Consider the following 18,643-nt stretch of genomic DNA (forward strand, 5'->3'; position numbering starts at 1 on the left):
CTCCAGCCCCTCAGCCAGTCCTGGGCTTTCTCTGGGCCGCCTCTGTCTTCTCTGGTAGACTGTGGGCTCCCTGAGAGCAGTCACTATTTTTCACCTTTGAATCTTCACTTCCCAGAACAGTGCTTGGCACATATGTAAGCATCTGATAAATGTTTGTGATAATAAATTCATGAATTAGACATTTCTGTGCTGCTGCATTTCACCCAGAGAATTGTTAATTATGTTAGAATGTGCTTAGATATTTCAAGATTACTTGTAACTACTTTTGCTTTCGGAGCATGATTCATTAGTTAAGAGCATCAGTGCAGTGTGAATACAAGTTTCCAAGATACCTTTGTAACATCTTATCTTGTCCTGTCTTTCTTTAAGGAGACAGAATGTCAAACAACAGTCCAGCCCCCACTTAGTGAAGCCAAGGTAAGAAACCTCAATGTTCTTTCCATTTCCCCCTGTAACATTTTCTGTGAAAGGGAGACACAGTACGGCAATGCCCTGTGGGAACTGTGATCCTAGTTTAGTGAGCCGCGCCATCCTGCAGTCGATTCCCGGGTTAAGAAGGGTACTTACCTGTAACTTGCTCCCCCCTAGGCCCGGCCTACGCCACAAAGCAAGTGCTTTCTGAGGGGGGCCTGGTCACTGGGCTCCCTTCTTAATCCTTTCTTGGAAACAAAATGCTAGGTATCGGAGCTAAACACAGGGCCCTCCTGCCTTGGGGCTGCCTGGTGTACTGACTGGGGAGAGAATGGAATGGTCTCTTCCCACTCTTTTCCATTGTGAAGGACCAGGCATGCCAGGAACTTGGCATCCATCTGTCTACACTTGAACCTGGACAAGTTTCAGATGTTTCCTATTGACCTATCCCATAGGGTCCCAAATAAGAGAGTTTTTTTTAAATTTTTAAAAATTTTATTGATTTTAGATAGTGAGGAAGAAAGATAGAGAAAGAGAGAAAGAGATTTATTTGTTGTTCCTCTTATTTATGCATTCGTTGGTTGATTTTTGTATGTGCCCTGACTGGGGATTGAACCCACAACCTTGGTGTATCGGGACAACACTCTAACCAACTGGCTAGCACAGGAGACAAGAGAGTTTTCTGTGCTCTTTGGGATGGTCCCCCAAACTCCCTTGCATTTCCCAAGGCGGCACCTCAGAGTGGATCTGAGGGGGTTGCTATGTGACCTTTTAGAAACCTCCTGCAAAGGTGGCAAGGTAGTCTTTAAGAGCCAACTTGCTAGTAAAAGTACAGAAACTCCCAATTCCTCTACACCTGGGTCCATTACTCGGTCCCAGGTGAGGCCTAAGGCTGGGTCTGGGTTCATAACCACCTCTACCCAACTCCTCATTACACTGATTGAGCAGCTATAGTCTTGTTCTTTCAAAATGAGGGAGACACAGTTTGTAGTGTCTAAGGACTTTTGGCTGAGAAGTAAAACTCAACATGAAAAACAAAATTACAACATAGGGTGACATTTGGCTTAAGTGCCAGGGGAGGTGGAAATCAACCCGGTCTTGTGGAGATTGGATGAAGACTGGATAGAAGTGGTGAGATTTGCAGAGGGTCTTGAAGCAGAAGAAGGAATTTGCAAGACCAGGAAGGACATTCCAATCAGAGAGCGGCAAGTGCAGAAGCAGGGCCTGCGAAGGATGGGAAGGAGCGGGAGAGGCTGACCGGTGTGAGGCTGGTGGGAAGGCAAAGGATGGGAAGGAGCGGAGAGGCTGACCGGTGTGAGGCTGGTGGGAAGGCAAAGGATGGGAAGGAGCGGAGAGGCTGACTGGTGTGAGGCTGGTGGGAAGGCAGGAGGGCTGGCACTGGATGTCCGGGTAAGGACCGTCGGTGGTCCCAAAGAACCTTCTATGCTGAGGAGTCATGTGATCAAATTGTTCCCTATCTGACTGGCCAGGAAACCGAACAGAGACCAGTGGGGATAAGTGTAGAGGGATCTCCAGAGGGGGTGTGTGTGAGATGATGCACCTTATTTAGAGTGGGAGGAAAGTATTACAAGTTCCAGTATTATCAATTTTTAAAAATTGATTTTTTGCAGAGAGAGGGGGACATGGAGCGAGAGGTATCAACTCATAGTTGCTTCATTTAGTTGTTCATTGATTGCTTGTCATATGTGCCTTCACTGGGCAAGCCCAGGATTTCAGACTGGAGAACTCAGCATTTCAGGTTAACGATCTGCCACCACAGGTCAGGCAGCCACTGTTACCAATTTTTAAAGACCACTCGACACTGGTAGCCTTGCTTGGTCAGCCTTTCAGATGGTTACTCGTTTCGTCCTTTACCTAGGGTCTCACTCAACAAGCAGGGCCTAATGGCAGCCCCCTCCCTAATTCTCTAGGCCATTTTTAGCACTTTTAAAAAAGGCATTATTATTTTGTAACTGTCTGGTTAAAGTAGTTTTCTATGTCATATTATCTGTATAACTTAAACTGACCTTTACAAACTAGGCAAGTGGCTTAGCAAGATATCTGCTTGGAAACTGTAGGTTGAAGCTAATAGACAATAAGAAAATGAGAGTGCTGACATTTTCCTAACCCTGGTACATCAGCCACATTTTAGGGTTAAGAGAAAATAATGATTTGATCAGATGTAGTAAATAATCAGCCAAAAATTTTTTTAAATTAAAAACAAATAAGGCTATTTGAATTCAGGCTTTACTTTGTATATTGCTAATAATGAGATAATCCCTATGTATACAGGAGGCCTTGAGATAATTAGCTATTGATGCTATATATTAGCCTACTACATTTAAAAATAGTTTAATTTAGTCTGACCAGGTGGTGGCGCAGTGGATAGAACATCAGACTGGAACTCAGAGGACCAAGGTTCAAAACCCCGAGGTCACCGACTTGAGCACGGGCTCATCTGGTTTGAGCACAGCTCACCAGCTTGAACCCAAGGTCTCTGGCTTGAGAGAGGGGTCACTCGCTCTGCTGTAGCCCCCTGGTCAAGGCACATATGAGAAAGCAGTCAATGAACAACTAAGGTGCTGCAATGAAGAACTGATGCTTCTCATCTCTCTTCCTTCCTATCTGTCTTTCTCTGTCCCTCTCTCTGTCTCTCTCTCTCTGTCTCTGTCACACACACACAAAAATAGTTTAATTCATTATCACTTCATAGTGTAAGAAATCATAGTGTGCACTTGCACAAACCTAGGTGGTATAGCCTACTATTATAATTATATATGCTGTACTTTTATGATTGGCAGTGCAGTAGGTATGTTTACATCAGCATCACCACAAACATGTGAGTAATAGGTTGTGCTACAGATGTTGTGATGGTTACATTGTCACTGAGTGATGGGAATTTTTAGCTCATTATAATCTTATGGGGCCACTTTCTGTATGAGGTCTGTCATTGACTGTATACACCTATGTAACCATCACCCAGTTTAAGACATAGAATATTTTCATCACTCCCCAAAGTCTTCTCATGCTCCTTTCTAGTCACTACTTCCTCACCCCCTCTCCTGAGGCTGTAATTGTGACTGCTATCACCATAGTTAGTTTTTCTGTTCTCGGATCTCATGTAAATAAAATAATATGCATGTGCTCATTTGTACCTGGCTTTGATGCTTTTATATTGCTTCATGAATCAAGTGTTCATTCTTATGTGATCTTTTATTTTGTGAGTATATTTATTAAAGCTGGGGACAGGAAACAAAGGAAGGGCTTAGGGTAGGAGGGTCTGGGTGCGGCTGCTTTGGCTCTCTAGAACTGTTACAGGAGAGAAGTGAGCCACAGCAGGGCTGCTGTTAGCTCACCTAGAAGAGAAAACGGGGCCTTGGAGACAGGTTCAGGGGGTTAGCCCGGGACAAGCTGCCACTAGCTGTTGCTCTCCTAGTTACATGTCCCGTGGGGACTCTTAGAGTTTAGGAGAGAAAGGTAAAGCTGTCCACCTGAGAAGGGAGAAGGGCATGGGTGGGCTCCAGAGAGAGCCTGCCTACATGATTTTTTTTTTAACAGAGAGAGAGAGAGAGAGAGAGAGATAGGGACAGACAGACAGGAATGGAGAGAGATGAGAAGCATCAATCATTAGTTTTTTGTTGCAACACCTTGAGCCCACACTCAAACTGGTGACCTTGGAATCTTGAACCTGGGTCCTCCGCATCCCAGTCCAACACTCTATCCACTGCGCCACCGCCTGGTCACGCGCCTACATGATCTTGTATAGAGAAAATCCTATTGTAGCCACACCTCTCCCCAAATGATCATAACTAATAAACACATTTAGCAAGGTTGCAAGATACAAAATCAATATATAAATATCAATTGTAGCCTGACCAGGCAGTGGCGCATTGGATAGAGCGTCTGACTGGGATGCGGAAGACCCAGGTTCGAGATCCCGAGGTCGCCAGCTTGAGTGCAGCTCATCTGGTTTGAGCAAAAGCTCACTAGCTTGAGCCCAAGGTCGCTGGCTCGAGCAAGGTGTTACTCGGTCTGCTGAAGGTCCATGGTCAAGGCACATATGAGAAAGCAATCAATGAACAACTAAGGAGTCCCAACAAAAAACTGATGATTGATGCTTCTCATCTCTCCGTTCCTGTCTGTCTATCCCTCTCTCTGACTCTCTCTCTCTGTCTCTGTAAAAAAAAAAAAAAAAAATTAATGTACATCTATGCATTTGCAATGAACAATCCAAAAGTTAAGAAAATAATTTTATTTACAATAACAATAACAACATAAGAATAAACTTAAATAAGTGTAAGATTTATACTCTGAAAACTATAAAACATTGTTGAAAGAGATTAAATTTCTAAATAAATGGAAATACATCCCTCTATGTTATAAATTGGAAGATTTAATATTGCTAAGACGGTCATACTTCCCAAATTGATCTACAGATTCAACACAATCCCTATCAAAATCTTATCTGGCATCCTTGCAGAAATTGACAAACTAATCTTAAAATTTATATATAAATGGGACTCAGAATAGCCAACACCTTGAATAAGAAGAAGAAAGTTGGAGAATTCATATTTCCTGTTTTCAAACTTATAGAGTTATAATAATCAAGAAAGAGTGGTATCGGCATAAGGATAGACATATATATCAATGGAGTAGAATTGAGAGTCCAGAATTTACAGTAATGTGATTTTTGATAAGAGCATGAAAACAATTCAATTCAAAAAAATTAGTCTCTTCAACAAATGGTGCTGGGACTATTGGATATCCATATGCAAAAGAATAAAGTTGAATGCTTACCTCATACCATATACGAAATGGACTAAAGACAAATGCAATAGCTAAAATTATAAAACTCTTTTTTTTAATAATTTTATTTTTTTAATGGGGCGACATCAATAAATTAGGATACATATATTCAAAGATAAAAGTCCAGGTTATCTTGTTGTTCAATTATGTTGCATACCCATCACCCAAAGTCAGATTGTCTTCTGTCACCTTCTATCTAGTTTTCTTTGTGCCCCTCCCCCTCCCCTTTTCCCCCCTCCTTTTCCCCCCTCCCCCCGTAACCACCACACTCTTATCAATGTCTCTTAGTTTCACTTTTATGTCCCACCTACGTATGGAATAATGCAGTTCCTGGTTTTTTCTGATTTACTTATTTCACTTTGTATAATGTTATCAAGATCCCACCATTTTGCTGTAAATGATCCGATGTCATCATTTCTTATGGCTGAGTAGTATTCCATAGTGTATATGTGCCACATCTTCTTTATCCAGTCATCTATTGACGGGATTTTTGGTTGTTTCCATGTCCTGGCCACTGTGAACAATGCTGCAATGAACATGGGGCTGCATGTGTCTTTATGTATCAATGTTTCTGAGTTTTTGGGGTATATACCCAGTAGAGGGATTGCTGAGTCATAAGGTAGTTCTATTTTCAGTTTTTTGAGGAACCACCATACTTGCTTCCATAATGGTTGTACTACTTGACATTCCCACCAACAGTGGATGAGGGTTCCTTTTTCTCCACAGCCTCTCCAACATTTGCTATTACCTGTCTTGTTAATAATAGCTAATCTAACAGGTGTGAGGTGGTATCTCATTGCAGTTTTGATTTGCATTTCTCTAATAACTAAAGAAGATGAGCATCTTTTCATATATCTGTTGGCCATTTGTATTTCTTCCTGGGAAGAAGTGTCTGTTCATGTCCTCTTCCCATTTTTTTATTGGATTGTTTGTTTGTTGTTGAGTTTTATGAGTTCTTTGTATATTTTGGATATTAGGCCCTTATCTGAGCTGTTGTTTGAAAATATCATTTCCCATTTAGTTGGCTTTCTGTTTATTTTGTTATCAGTTTCTCTTGCTGAGCAAAAACTTCTTAGTCTGATGTAGTCCCATTCATTAATTTTTGCCTTCACTTCTCTTGCCTGTGGAGTCAAATTCATAAAATGCTCTTTAAAACCCAGGTCCATGAGTTGAGTACCTATGTCTTCTTCTATGTACTTAATTGTTTCAGGTCTTATGTTTAGATCTTTGATTCATTTTGAGTTAATTTTTGTACAGGGGGAGAGACTGTAGTCCAGTTTCATTCTTTTGCATGTGGCTTTCCAGTTTTCCCAGCACCATTTATTGAAGAGGCTTTCTTTTCTCCATTGTGTGTTGTTGGCCCCTTTATCAAAAATTATTTGACTATATATATGTGGTTTTATTTCTGGACTTTCTATTCTGTTCCATTGGTCTGAGTGTCTATTTTTCTGCCAATACCATGCTGTTTTGATTGTCGTGGCCCTATAATAGAGTTTGAAGTCAGGTATTGTAATGCCCCCAGCTTCATTCTTTTTCTTTAGGATTGCTTTGGCTATTCGGGGTTTTTTATAGTTCCATATAAATCTGATGATTTTTTGCTCTATTTTTTTAAAAAATGTCATTGGAATTTTGATGGGAATTGCATTAAATTTGTATATTGCTTTGGGTAATGTGGCCATCTTGATTATATTTATTCTTCCTAACCAAGAACAAGGTATATTCTTCCCTCTCATTATATCTTTTTTGATTTCTCTTAACAATGGTTTATAGTTTTCATTATATAAGTCCTTTACATTCTTTGTTATGTTTATTCCTAAGTATTTTATTTTTTTTGTTGCCATCCTGAAGGGGATTATTCTTTTGAGTTCGTTCTCAATTGTTTCATTGTTGGCATATAGAAAGGCTATTGACTTCTGTATGTTAATTTTGTATCCTGCAACCTTACTGTATTGGCTTATTGTTTCTAGTAGTCTTTTTGTGGATTCTTTGGGGTTTTCGATGTATAGGATCATATCATCTGCAAAAAGTGATACCTTTACTTCTTCTTTTCCGATATGGATGCCTTTTATTTCTTTGTCTTGTCTGATTGCTCTGGCTAGAACCTCTAGTACCACATTAAATCAGAGTGGAGAGAGTGGACAACCCTGTCTTGTTCCTGATTTAAGGGGGAAAGCCTTCAGTTTAGTGCCATTTAATATGATGTTAGCTGATGGTTTATCATATATGGCCTTTATCATGTTGAGATATTTTCCTTCTATACCCATTTTGTTGAGAGTCTTAAACATAAAATTGTGTTGTATTTATCGAAAGCCTTTTCTGCATCTATTGATAAGATCATGTGGTTTTTGTTCTTTGTTTTGTTGATATGGTGTATTACATTAACCGTTTTATGTATGTTGAACCATCCTTGAGATTCTGGGATGAATCCCACTTGATCATGATGTATTATTTTTTTAATATGTTGTTGTATTCAATTTGCTAGTATTTTGTTTAGTATTTTAGCATCTGTATTCATTAGAGATATTGGTCTATAGTTTTCTTTTTTTGTGCCATCCTTGCCTGGTTTTGGTATGAGGGTTATGTTGGCCTCATGAAATGTGTTTGGAAGTATTGCTTCTTCTTCAATTTTTTGGAAGACTTTCAGTAGAATAGGAACCAAGTCTTCTTTGAATGTTTGATAAAATTCTCTGGTATAGCCCTCAGGGCCTGGACTTTTATTTTTGGGGAGGTTTTTAATGTTTTTTTCTATTTCTTCTCTACTATTAGGTCTGTTTAAGCTTTCTGATTCTTCTTGACTCAGTCTAGGAAGCTTGTATTGTTCTAGGAATTTATCCATTTCTTCTAGGTTGTTGAATTTAGTGGCATAACGTTTTTCATAGTATTCTACAATAATTCTTTGTATATCTATGGTGTCCATGGTGATTTCTCCTCTTTCATTTTGGATTTTGTTTATATGAGTTCTTTCTCTTTTTTCCTTGGTAAGTCTTGCCAAGGGTTTGTCAATTTTGTTGATCTTTTCAAAGAACCAGCTTCTTGTTCTATTAATTTTTTCTATAGTTTTTCTGTTCTCTATTTCATTTATTTCTGCCTGATTTTTATTATCTCCTTTCTTCGGCTGGTTTTGGGTTGTCTTTGTTCTTCTTTTTCTAGTTCCTTAAGGTGTGAAGTTAAGTGGTTCACTTGGGCTCTCTCTTGTTTGTTCATATATGCCTGAAGTGATATGAACTTCCCTCTTATCACTGCTTTTGCTGCATCCCATAGATTCTGATATGTCGTATTGTCATTTTCATTAGTCTGTATATATCTTTTGATCTCTGCACTTATTTCTTCTTTGACCCATTCATTTTTTAAAAGTATGTTGTTTAGTTTCCACATTTTTGTGGGATTTTTTTCTCTTTTTTGCAGTTGAATTCTAGTTTCAAGGTTTTATGATCAGAAAATATGCTTGGTACAACTTCGATTTTTCTGAATTTGCTGATGTTGTTTTTATGGTCCAACATATGGTCAATCTTGAGAATGATCCATGTACACTGGAGAAAAATGTATACTCAGTCACTTTGGGATGAAATGTCCTGTAGATGTCTATCATATCCAGGTGCTCTAGTGTTTTGTTTAAGGCCACTATATCTTTGTTGATTCTCTGTTTGGATGACCGATCTAGAGCTGTCAGGGGTGTATTGAGGTCTCTAAGTATGATTGTATTTTTGTCAGTTTTTGTTTTAAGGTCAATAAGTAGCTGTCTTATATATTTTGGTGATCCTTGGTTTGGTGCATATATATTAAGAATTGTTATGTCTTCTTGATTCAGTGTCCCCTTAGCCATTATGAAATGGCCATTTTTGTCTCTGAGTACTTTTGCTGTCTTGTAGTCAGCATTATCAGATATGAGTATTGCTACGCCTGCTTTTTTTTGGATGTTATTTGCTTGGAGTATTGTTTTCCAGCCTTTCACTTTGAATTTGTTTTTATCCTTGTTACTTAGATGAGTTTCCTGTAGGCAGCATACAGTTGGATTTTCTTTTTTAATCCATTCTGCTACTCTGTGCCTTTTTGTTGGTGAGTTTAATCCGTTTACATTTAGTGTAATTATTGACACTTGTGAATTCCCTATTGCCATTTTATATCTTGCTTTCTGTTAGTTTTGTGTCTTGTTTGATCCTTCTCTTTCATTTTTCTATCTTTTGTTTTTATTTGGTTATATTCCATACATCTTTCCTCTGTTGCTATCTTTTTTATCTCATGTGCTTCTGTGGTGGTTTTTTCAATGGTGGTTACCTTTAAGTAATGAAAAGGGTTCCTACCTTGTTCATTGTAGCGCACTATTTTGTGAGTACTTTTGCACTCCATTGTCCTTTGCTACTGTTAATCTCCATCCTCTCCCCCCCTTTTTTGTTGTTGTCACAGTTTAAATTTGGTTTTATTGTGTTCTTCTTTAAGCTTTTACTTGTGGCTTTGTTGTTTTTTTTTTTGTTCTTTGTATCTGATTGGAGAACCCCCTTTAGTAATTCCTGGAGTGGGGGTTTTCTGATGATAAATTCCCTCATCTTTTCTGTATCTGTGAATGTTTTTATTTCTCCTTCATATTTGAAGGATAGCTTTGATGGGTATAGTATTCGTGGCTGAAAGTTCCTCTCTTTCAGGACTTTAAATATTGGGGTCCACTCTCTTCTAGCTTGTAGAGTTTCTGCTGAGAAATCTGATGATAATCTAATGGGCCTTCCTTTATATGTTGTATTCTTCTTTTCCCTGGCTGCCTTGAGAATTTTTTCTTTGCCGTTGGTTTGTGCCAATTTCATTATGATGTGCCTTGGAGTAGGTTTGTTGGGGTTAAGAAAACTCAGAGTTCTGTTTGCTTCTTGAATTTGAGGCTTTAGTTCTTTCCCAGGATTGGGAAGTTCTCATCTATTATATAAAACTCTTAGAGAAAAACATAGGTCTGAATCTTTGTGAACTTGGATTTGGCAATGGTTTCTTAATATGATACCTGTTATAGGCTGAATTGTATCCTCTCCTAAATTCATGTCAGAATATAATCGCATTTGGAGATTAGGTCTTTAAAGATGTAGATAAGTTAAAATGAAATCTTTAGGGTGGGCCCTAATTTATTCTTATGGGTGTCTGTCTAAGAAGAGGAAATTTGGACTTGTAAAGAGACATCAGGGATGTGGGAACATAGAGAGAAAACCATGTGAGGAAGGCAGTCAGCTGCAAGCCAAGGAGAAAGGCCTCAGAAGAAGCCAAACCTGCTGACACCTGGCTCTTGGACTTTCAGCCTCCAGAATTGTGAGAAAATATTTATTTTGTTTAAATCACTCAGTCTATGGTATTTTCTACATCAACCCTAGTAAACCCCAAAGTAGAAACAACCAGATGTCTATCTGAATGGATAAACAAATAATAGAATATTATTCAGAAATAAAAAGAATGATGTTCAGGTATCTACTCTAATATGGTTGAACCTTAAAAACATTATGCTAATGAAAAGAGCCACTCACCAAAGATTACATACTTTGTGATTTCATGTATATGAAATGCCCAGAATAGACAATCTGTAGAGACAGAAAGTACAGTAGTGTTTGCCTAGGGCTGATGTGCATGAGGGTTTGGAAAGTGGTAGCTAATGGGTGTGGGGTTTCTTTTTGGAGATGATGAAAATGTTCTAAAATTGATGGTCTCACAACACTGGGATTGTATTAAAAATAATTGAATTGTACACTTTACATGGATGAATTATATAGTACGTGAATTATATCGTAATGAACCTGTAACCCCTCCCCCCAAAAAAAGCATTCCTTTTTTTTTATAGGTGAGGAGTATGAAGTATGTATGGCTATAGCATAATTTGTTTATCTACTCAGCTGTTTACAGACCTTTAGGTTGTTTCTAGTTTTGAGTATTTGTGTACAAATCTTTTCATGAACATATGATTTTATTTCTCCTAGATAAATACCCAGAAATAGAATTGCAGGGTCATGGGGTAGGTGTATATTGAACTTTATTGGAAATAGCCAGGCTCTGGCCAGGTAGCTTAGTGGTTTAGAATATTGTCCTAATATTCTAGGGTTGTGGGTTTGATCCCCAGCCAGGGAACATACAAAAATTAACCAATGCTGATGCAGAAGACCCAGGTTTGAAACCCCGAGGTCACCAGCTTGAGCACGGGCTCACCAGCTTGAGCATGGGGTTGCTTGCTTGAGCAAGGAGTCACTCATCCTGCTGTAGCCCCCTGGTCAAGGCACCTATGACAAAGCAATCAATGAACTACTAAGGTGCCACAATGAAGAATTGATCTTCTCATCTCTCTCCCTTCCTGTCTATCTGTCCCTATATGTCCCTCTTTCTATCTCTCTCTGTCTCTGTCACACACACACACACACAAAAGAGTCAACCAATGAATTCATAAATAAGTGGAATAACAAATCAATGTTTCTCTCTCGAAATCAATGAAAAAAAACACACAAAACAGCCAGAGTTCCAAAGTAGCCATATCATTCTACACTCCACTCCTATCTACCTCATTCATTTCCATGTCTATGCTGTAGGTATGTTTTATACCATATATAATCTATTTGTATTGTAGTATGCATTGGTAGTTATAAGTAAATATACATATTATTGAGATACATGATCAAGACATTTTTACTACAGGGGTTTCTGAACAGACAAGTTGCATAGACTGGGCCTAGGAGACAGCTGCTGTTGCTAAGAGCTTTGGACTAGTTTACTCAGGTTGCAATGACAAATTATCACAAACTTGGTGGTTTGAAATCTCAGAAAATTTTTGTCTCCCAGTTCTGGAGGCAAGAAGTCTGAAATCCAGGTGCCAGCAAGGCCTGTTCCCTCCACAGGCCCTAAAGGAGAACCCCTCCTTGCCTCTTCCACTTCTGGTGGCTCCAGATGATCCTTGGTGTGTGACTATAGAACTCTTTCTAATCTCTGTCTCTCTGTTCATGTGGCATTCTCTTTTTTCTCCTTATGTCTTTGCTTCTGCCTTTTATCAGGATGGTCACTGGATGTAGGGCTCACCAGTAATTCAGAATCATTTTATCTCGAGATCCTTGACTTCATTACATAAGCAAAGGCCTTTTTGAATAAGGTCACATTCACAGGTTGGGGGCTTAGAATGTATCTCTTAGGGGGAGGAGGAGCACCATTCAAACCAGGACAAGCCTGTTCTAGCAGCACAAATGGGGAGGAGAGGATAGAGTCAATAGGGTTCTTAGGTTTGCAGTGTTTGTTCCTGAGATACATGTATAGGTAGACTTGATAGAGTTTGGTGACAGATTAGATGTGGGCACTTGGGAGCGGAAAAACTCAAGGATGATGTCTAGGTTTCCAGTGTAGGTGACTGGAGATGGTTCTCTCTGGACTATTCTTTTCCCAGACACTGGCATGGCCGGCTCCCTCATTTTATTCTGGTTCCTGGTCAAATGTCACATCCTCATAGGCCTTCCCTATCCATCCTAAAATGACACTTCTACTCACTGCAAGTTCAACCTTGGTATTTGGATTAGATTTGGCTAGTGGTAACAGAAAACCCCAAAGTAGCACTTAGGTTAACACACTGGAATTTTATTTTTCTCTCAAGTTCTAGTTTTCTCTCAATTAAATCTGGAGGTGATCAGTAAGGGACTGCTATGGGACACCCTGGTAACAGGAATACAATCTGCTTCTATTTTATTGTGCTGCTTTGTCTTGTATAACTGCCGTTCCCAAGGTTACTCACAATCCCAGACGGTGCGTGAATGCCTGGCCAGGCTATGCGTATTTCAGTCAGCAGGAAGGAGGAAGGGAATGCCCGGCCAGGCTATGCGTATTTCGGTCAGCAGGAAGGAGGAAGGGAATGCCCGGCCAGGCTATGCGTATTTCGGTCAGCAGGAAGGAGGAAGGGAAGCTGACTAGGAGGGAAGCCGCACCATTGCTGTGTCTGAAGGAAGATTCCAGGAAACCACCATAGACACTCTTTTCTCTTCAGCCAGAACTTGGTCACATGGCCACTCGAGTTGCAGGGGAGGCTAAAAATGTAGTTTTTATTCGGAAGTTGGGCATGTCTGAATTCAGCTAAAAATTGGAGTATTCATTAGTTAGGATAAAGGGGAGATGGAAATTGTAGGATCTAGCTGCATGGGCTACACTGTGCTCTATTTTTCCTCCTAGCACCTGATCTTCTATATATATTTAATTTGTTATCTGTTTACTTCTGTCTCTACCTGTCAGAATGTGAGCAGGGACTCTTGTCTTGCTCACCAGCAAGTTCTAGTGACTAAGAAGTGCAGGACAGCCTGACCAGGTAGTGGTGCTGTGGATAGAGTCGGACTGGGACGCAGAGGACCCAGGTTTGAAACCCCCGAGGTCGCAGGCTTGAGTGCAGGCTCACCGGCTTGAGCATGTGGTTACTGGCTTGAGCTAGGAGTCACTTGCTCTGCTGGAGCCTTTACACCCCCAGTCAAGGCATGTATGAGAAAGCAATCAATGAACAACTAAGATGCTGCAACAAAGAATTGATGCTTTTCATCCCTCTCCTTTCCTGCCTGTTTGTCCCTCTCTGTCTCTCTCGCTTAAAAAAATAAGTGCAGGACAGGTCAGGTGTTTCACAAATATTTGTAGAGTGATTAAATGACAAGGTGGGGAATTGAGAAGAAAGAATATTATGAAGAAAATTATTGTGATGGGAGACAGACTGAGTTCAGGTGCCTGTGGGATATCCAGTAGTTGATATTCACAGGCGGCTGTTGGGAACATGGGTCTGGAACTGGAGAGAGAAATAGTGGCTGGAGCTTTATTTATTTATTTATTTTTTATTTTTCTGAAGTTGGAAACGGGGAGGCAGTCAGACAGACTCCCACATGCTCCCGACCGGGATCCACCCGGCATGCTCACCAGGGGGCGATGCTCTGCCCATCTGGGGTGTTGCTCTGTTGCAATCAGAGCCACTCTAGCACCTGAGGCAGAGGCCATGGAGCCACCCTCAGCGCCCAGGCCAACTTTGCTCCAATGGAGCCTTGGCTGCGGGAGGGGAAGAGAGAGACAGAGAGGAAGGAGAGGGGGAGGGGTGGAGAAGCAGATGGACGCTTCTCCTGTGTGCCCTGGCCGGGAATCGAACCTGGGACTCCTGCACGCCAGGTCGATGCTCTACCACTGAGCCAACCGGCCAGGGCTAGGCTGGAGGTTTTGACAAGAGTGATTCTTTGGGCAGGACACATTGGGATGAACCCACAGAGGACAATGGGAGAAGAAGGCACATTTAATCAGCTCACTGCCATCAATCCACCCCAATGGAAGGGGCAGCTGCTTCCATACCTCCGTACAGCCCCCTCTGGTCATGTGGATCTGTCACTCATGGCTTGGTTTGAGACTGTTCTTTGTAAGGGCCAGGGTCCACGTGCCATGCTTTACAAACCTAACCAAGCATCATTTGGTACCCAGTGGAAAGGCTCCATCACGCAGGTTCTTGAGCCCAGCTGGGACTGAGGCCACGTGGGGCCTGGATGGAGTGACAGAAATCAGGACAATATAATGAGCATTTTGCCTTCTTAGAGCAGCAGGGTGGTCGGGAGCCTAACTCTCCCGCTCAGTAGCCATGTGACCTTGGGAAAGTCATTTAACCTCTTTGTGACTCAGTATTCTCATCTATAAAATGGAGATATAACTAGTATCTACTTTCCTGGATTGTTCTGAGGGTCAAAGAAGTTATTAACATAAGTAAAGCATTTAGAACAATACCTGCTATGTAGGAAGTTCTATTTAAGCACTAGCTGTGATTATTAAAAAGCCAAATGTATTTCATTTAAAAAGCAGCACTTATTTTTACTTCTCTGGTTTAAAACTTTTTTTTCTTGCCCTGGCCACGTAGCTCGCTTGGTTAGAGCTACCTTTTCTCTCTCTCTCAAATCAATAAATAAAAATAAATTTAAAAATCCTTTTATAGCAAAATAGAAGGTTAGTACCTGGTTTTTGCTTGTTTGCATGTTTAATATGCTGGGCTGTGAAACCTCACAGCCGGGAACCCTGCCTAGGTGTTGGCATGAGCATTTCCCTCTATATTTTGGAGTTAATTCTAAGAGGCAGGCCTGAGCGCCCTTTGTTAGCTCGTGCTGGCAGTTGTATGTGGGTGCTGGGGAGAACTATCCCAGGAAACTCAGGGTAACCAGCAGGGTGATTTGAGATTGTTGTTTCAACAAGATACAGGCTTCCTTTGGGGGAGGAGTCAGCCTGAGATAAGCAGGGCTGAAGCCAGGCAGGTCTTAGCAGTTTGGTTAACTCTTCTTCCTTTAGGCCATTTTTCTTTTTTTAAAAAAAAATTTATTGATTGATTTTAGAGAGAGAGAGGAAGGGGGAGAGAGAGACAGAGAGAGAAAGAGAAGGAGACAGAAAAATTGATCTGTTCCTGTATGTGCCCTAATTGGGGATGGAACCGGCAACCTTTGTATGTCCAGACGACGCTTTAACCACCCAAGCCATGTGGCCGGGGCCAGGCCATTATTCTTCATGTGTAGGAAGCTTGTCAGGTTCAGAGGCAGTGGCATGAGGATGAGATGTCCAGGAAGTGACAGAGCCAGACTGGCTTTCCTTAGTTCCCTGGGAGAGAGTCATCCCCAAAGGGGAGTAGAAGCCTTCTTGGGACAGAAGCTGAGAAAGGTGACTCTGAGGTCAGGCCCTTTCTTAGCCAAGTAAACAGGTAAGGGCTGGGTAGGCAGGCAGGGACCTGATAAGGTTGAGACTTGGGTGAAGCAAGAGAGGTGCCTAGGGTACAAAATTTAAATTTTACATACCTAGGCACCTCTTTCTTCTTTTTAAAAAATTTTACTTATTGATTTTAGAGAGGAAGGGAGAGAGAGAAGCATTGATTTGTTGTTCCACTTGTTTATGCATTCATGGTTGGTTCTTGCATGTGCCCTGACCAGGGATTGAACCCACAACCTTGGCATATTGGGACAATACTGCAACCAACTGAGCTACCCAGCCAGGACAAGGCACCTCTCTTGATTCATTTTACTCCCAGCCCTAATACCTGAAGCATTCTTTCTATAAACTTCAGCTCTCAGTTGAAAATTTAAATGCCTCTAGGAGCCAGTCAGCAGTGTGTATCAGTGAAGTGGGTGTGCTGTGTGGGGCCTGCAGCACCCCTGCCCTGTCTGAAGGGGGCAGTGGGCCCTCAGTTCTAGCCGATCGTAGCCTCAATAACCAGGACCCTGGGTGACTAGAACTCTGATGCCAGAAACCTGTATTTTAAAGTGAAATTTTCTGATTTTCAAGTGATAGCTCATATTTATAAAACATTAGGTGGGCCAAATGAGATATGCTGTAGACCATGCATTCACCTAGTGGTTGCTAGTTTATAACTTTAGTTATGATGTTGTCAGGAGGCAGAACTTTGGGCAAATAAAAGAGAAAAAGAGGCAGGCTGAGAATGTCATTTTACAAACCCAGCGAGTTCAGGGGCTGGGCGCCTGTGCCTCTTCAGCCTCCTTCTCACACAGAAGCAGAACTGTCTGCAAAGTGAATGAGAAAGTCACAATGAACCTTTGGTGTGATCTGGATCTGCAGAGCCACTGAGGCTCTGGAGAAAGTGCCTTGATCATTGTCCAAAAGAGATTGCTAAAAGTAGTACAAGTCAATTCATTCCCAAAATTTCCTCCAGATGTTCCCCTGGAAAGTTAGGATCTAAATCAGTTGTTCTCATTCCTGGCAGCACCTGAAATTCACTGGGGAACTTTTGAAAGGTAATGTTTAGACTACACCCCAGATCAATTCAGCCATCATCTCTGGGGCTGGGCCCGAGTACCAGCATCTGTAAAAGCTCTCCAGACAAGTCTGTTGTGCAGCCAGGTTGTAAACCATGGCTCTAAGTAATACAAATGCTGGGTCAGGCTACCCAGATTTCTTTTCAGAATGTGCTATGCATGATGCCCCTCCCCCTCAACTGTGTCAGGATTTCAAGATGCTACTGTAGTTGGGAACTGGCCTGGATGTCTTTTTTCACCTTTTCTTTCTCTTTGAGACTTTAAACAAGCTCTATAACCTCCATAAGCCTCAATGACTAATTAAGTAGAGATAATGATATTTGCCCTTCACCTTACTAGCCTGTTATCAGGAGAAATGAGAAACTGCTCTGTAAACTGTCAACATTATACAAGAAGTGTTGCTGTTAAAAGTGTGCTCCCAGGTGCTGGGAGACAATCTGATCCACTGGAGAGAATTTCTGGAGTAACTTGCTTAGTGCCATGGGTCAGAAGTGAATCGCTACACAGAGCTGCACAGTGATGTAGCTGCAGCTTAGTTTCCTACTGGCAGGTGTGTTTTGCGGCATGGCAGGCTGGCATTGTCTGCCCCTTCGACTCCGATTTGTACCAGAGGAAGCACAGTAAATGAATAAAGAAACCTAGGGGATTTCAGGGAAAGGGGGCGGCCATCTGGAGGGTAAGGGAAGGAGATGTATGGCTGTGAACTGCCTGTGGTTGAGGTCTCTGCTGTTCTTCCTGCGGCCCAGAGAGTAATTAATCAGCAAGGGTGCTTTGTTGGGTCTAAGAGCTATGTGACAGCAAAAGAGGCAGAATAATAGAGAAACGCATGAGGTGATAACTGGTGTGATAAAGGGGACACAGGCCAGCTCTGAGCCAAGTGTGGTAACAGCATGTGGCTTGGGCTTTGGCCTCAGGAAGATGTCTGATTGGGACAGATAAGGCTGGCCTCCAAGAAGACAGTCAATGATATCAGGCAGTTTGTCATGACTCAGTGCTACTTATCCAAGGGCCAGGCTGCCGTGAGGTGGTGGGAAGGATGGACAGAACACCAGCTGGGCATCAGAACTGGGTTTGAGTCCCAGCTCCAAGTTCTGCCACAACCTGACACTGGGCAAGATGGCCCACTGGCTGTGTCTCAGCTTCCTCATCTGTAACGAAGAGGCTTGGTCTAGATCTATATGGACTCTGAGTACAGTCCGAGTTTGCCCTGTGGAGGTGCTGAGGCCTGGGAGTCTGGGGTGAGTAGTCAGGGAAGACTTTATGGGGAGAGTGGGTAAGCTGGGCCTTATGTGAGACAGATGCTTGGTCAGGTGGTGAGTGGAGAAGGCAGGGCAAGCAGGGAAGTATGAGCAGCGGCTCAAATGGAACGGACGTGGTGGAGGCTGGGGTCAGTGGGAAGTGGCCTTGCTGTGACCAAGGGTGAAGAAAGAGATAAGACAGAAGCGTGGAGTCAGATTACAGAAGGCCTCAGACACCAGGCAGAGATGTTTAAATTTGTTTCATCAGGAAGGAGGGGGCCCTTGAGGGATTTGGGGCAGGGTTATGATGTGATTATGTTGCTTTTTTAGTATGAAAAATGTAGCTGGACCTCAGAATGACTGGGATGGCGGGTAACCAGGAACCAGGAAGGGCCATGTAATATTTCTGGCAGAGGGTGATGAGGACTAGGGATTGGAAAGAGG

This window comes from Saccopteryx bilineata, chromosome 9 (genome assembly GCF_036850765.1).
Source record: "Saccopteryx bilineata isolate mSacBil1 chromosome 9, mSacBil1_pri_phased_curated, whole genome shotgun sequence".
NCBI classification, from domain to species: domain Eukaryota; kingdom Metazoa; phylum Chordata; class Mammalia; order Chiroptera; family Emballonuridae; genus Saccopteryx; species Saccopteryx bilineata.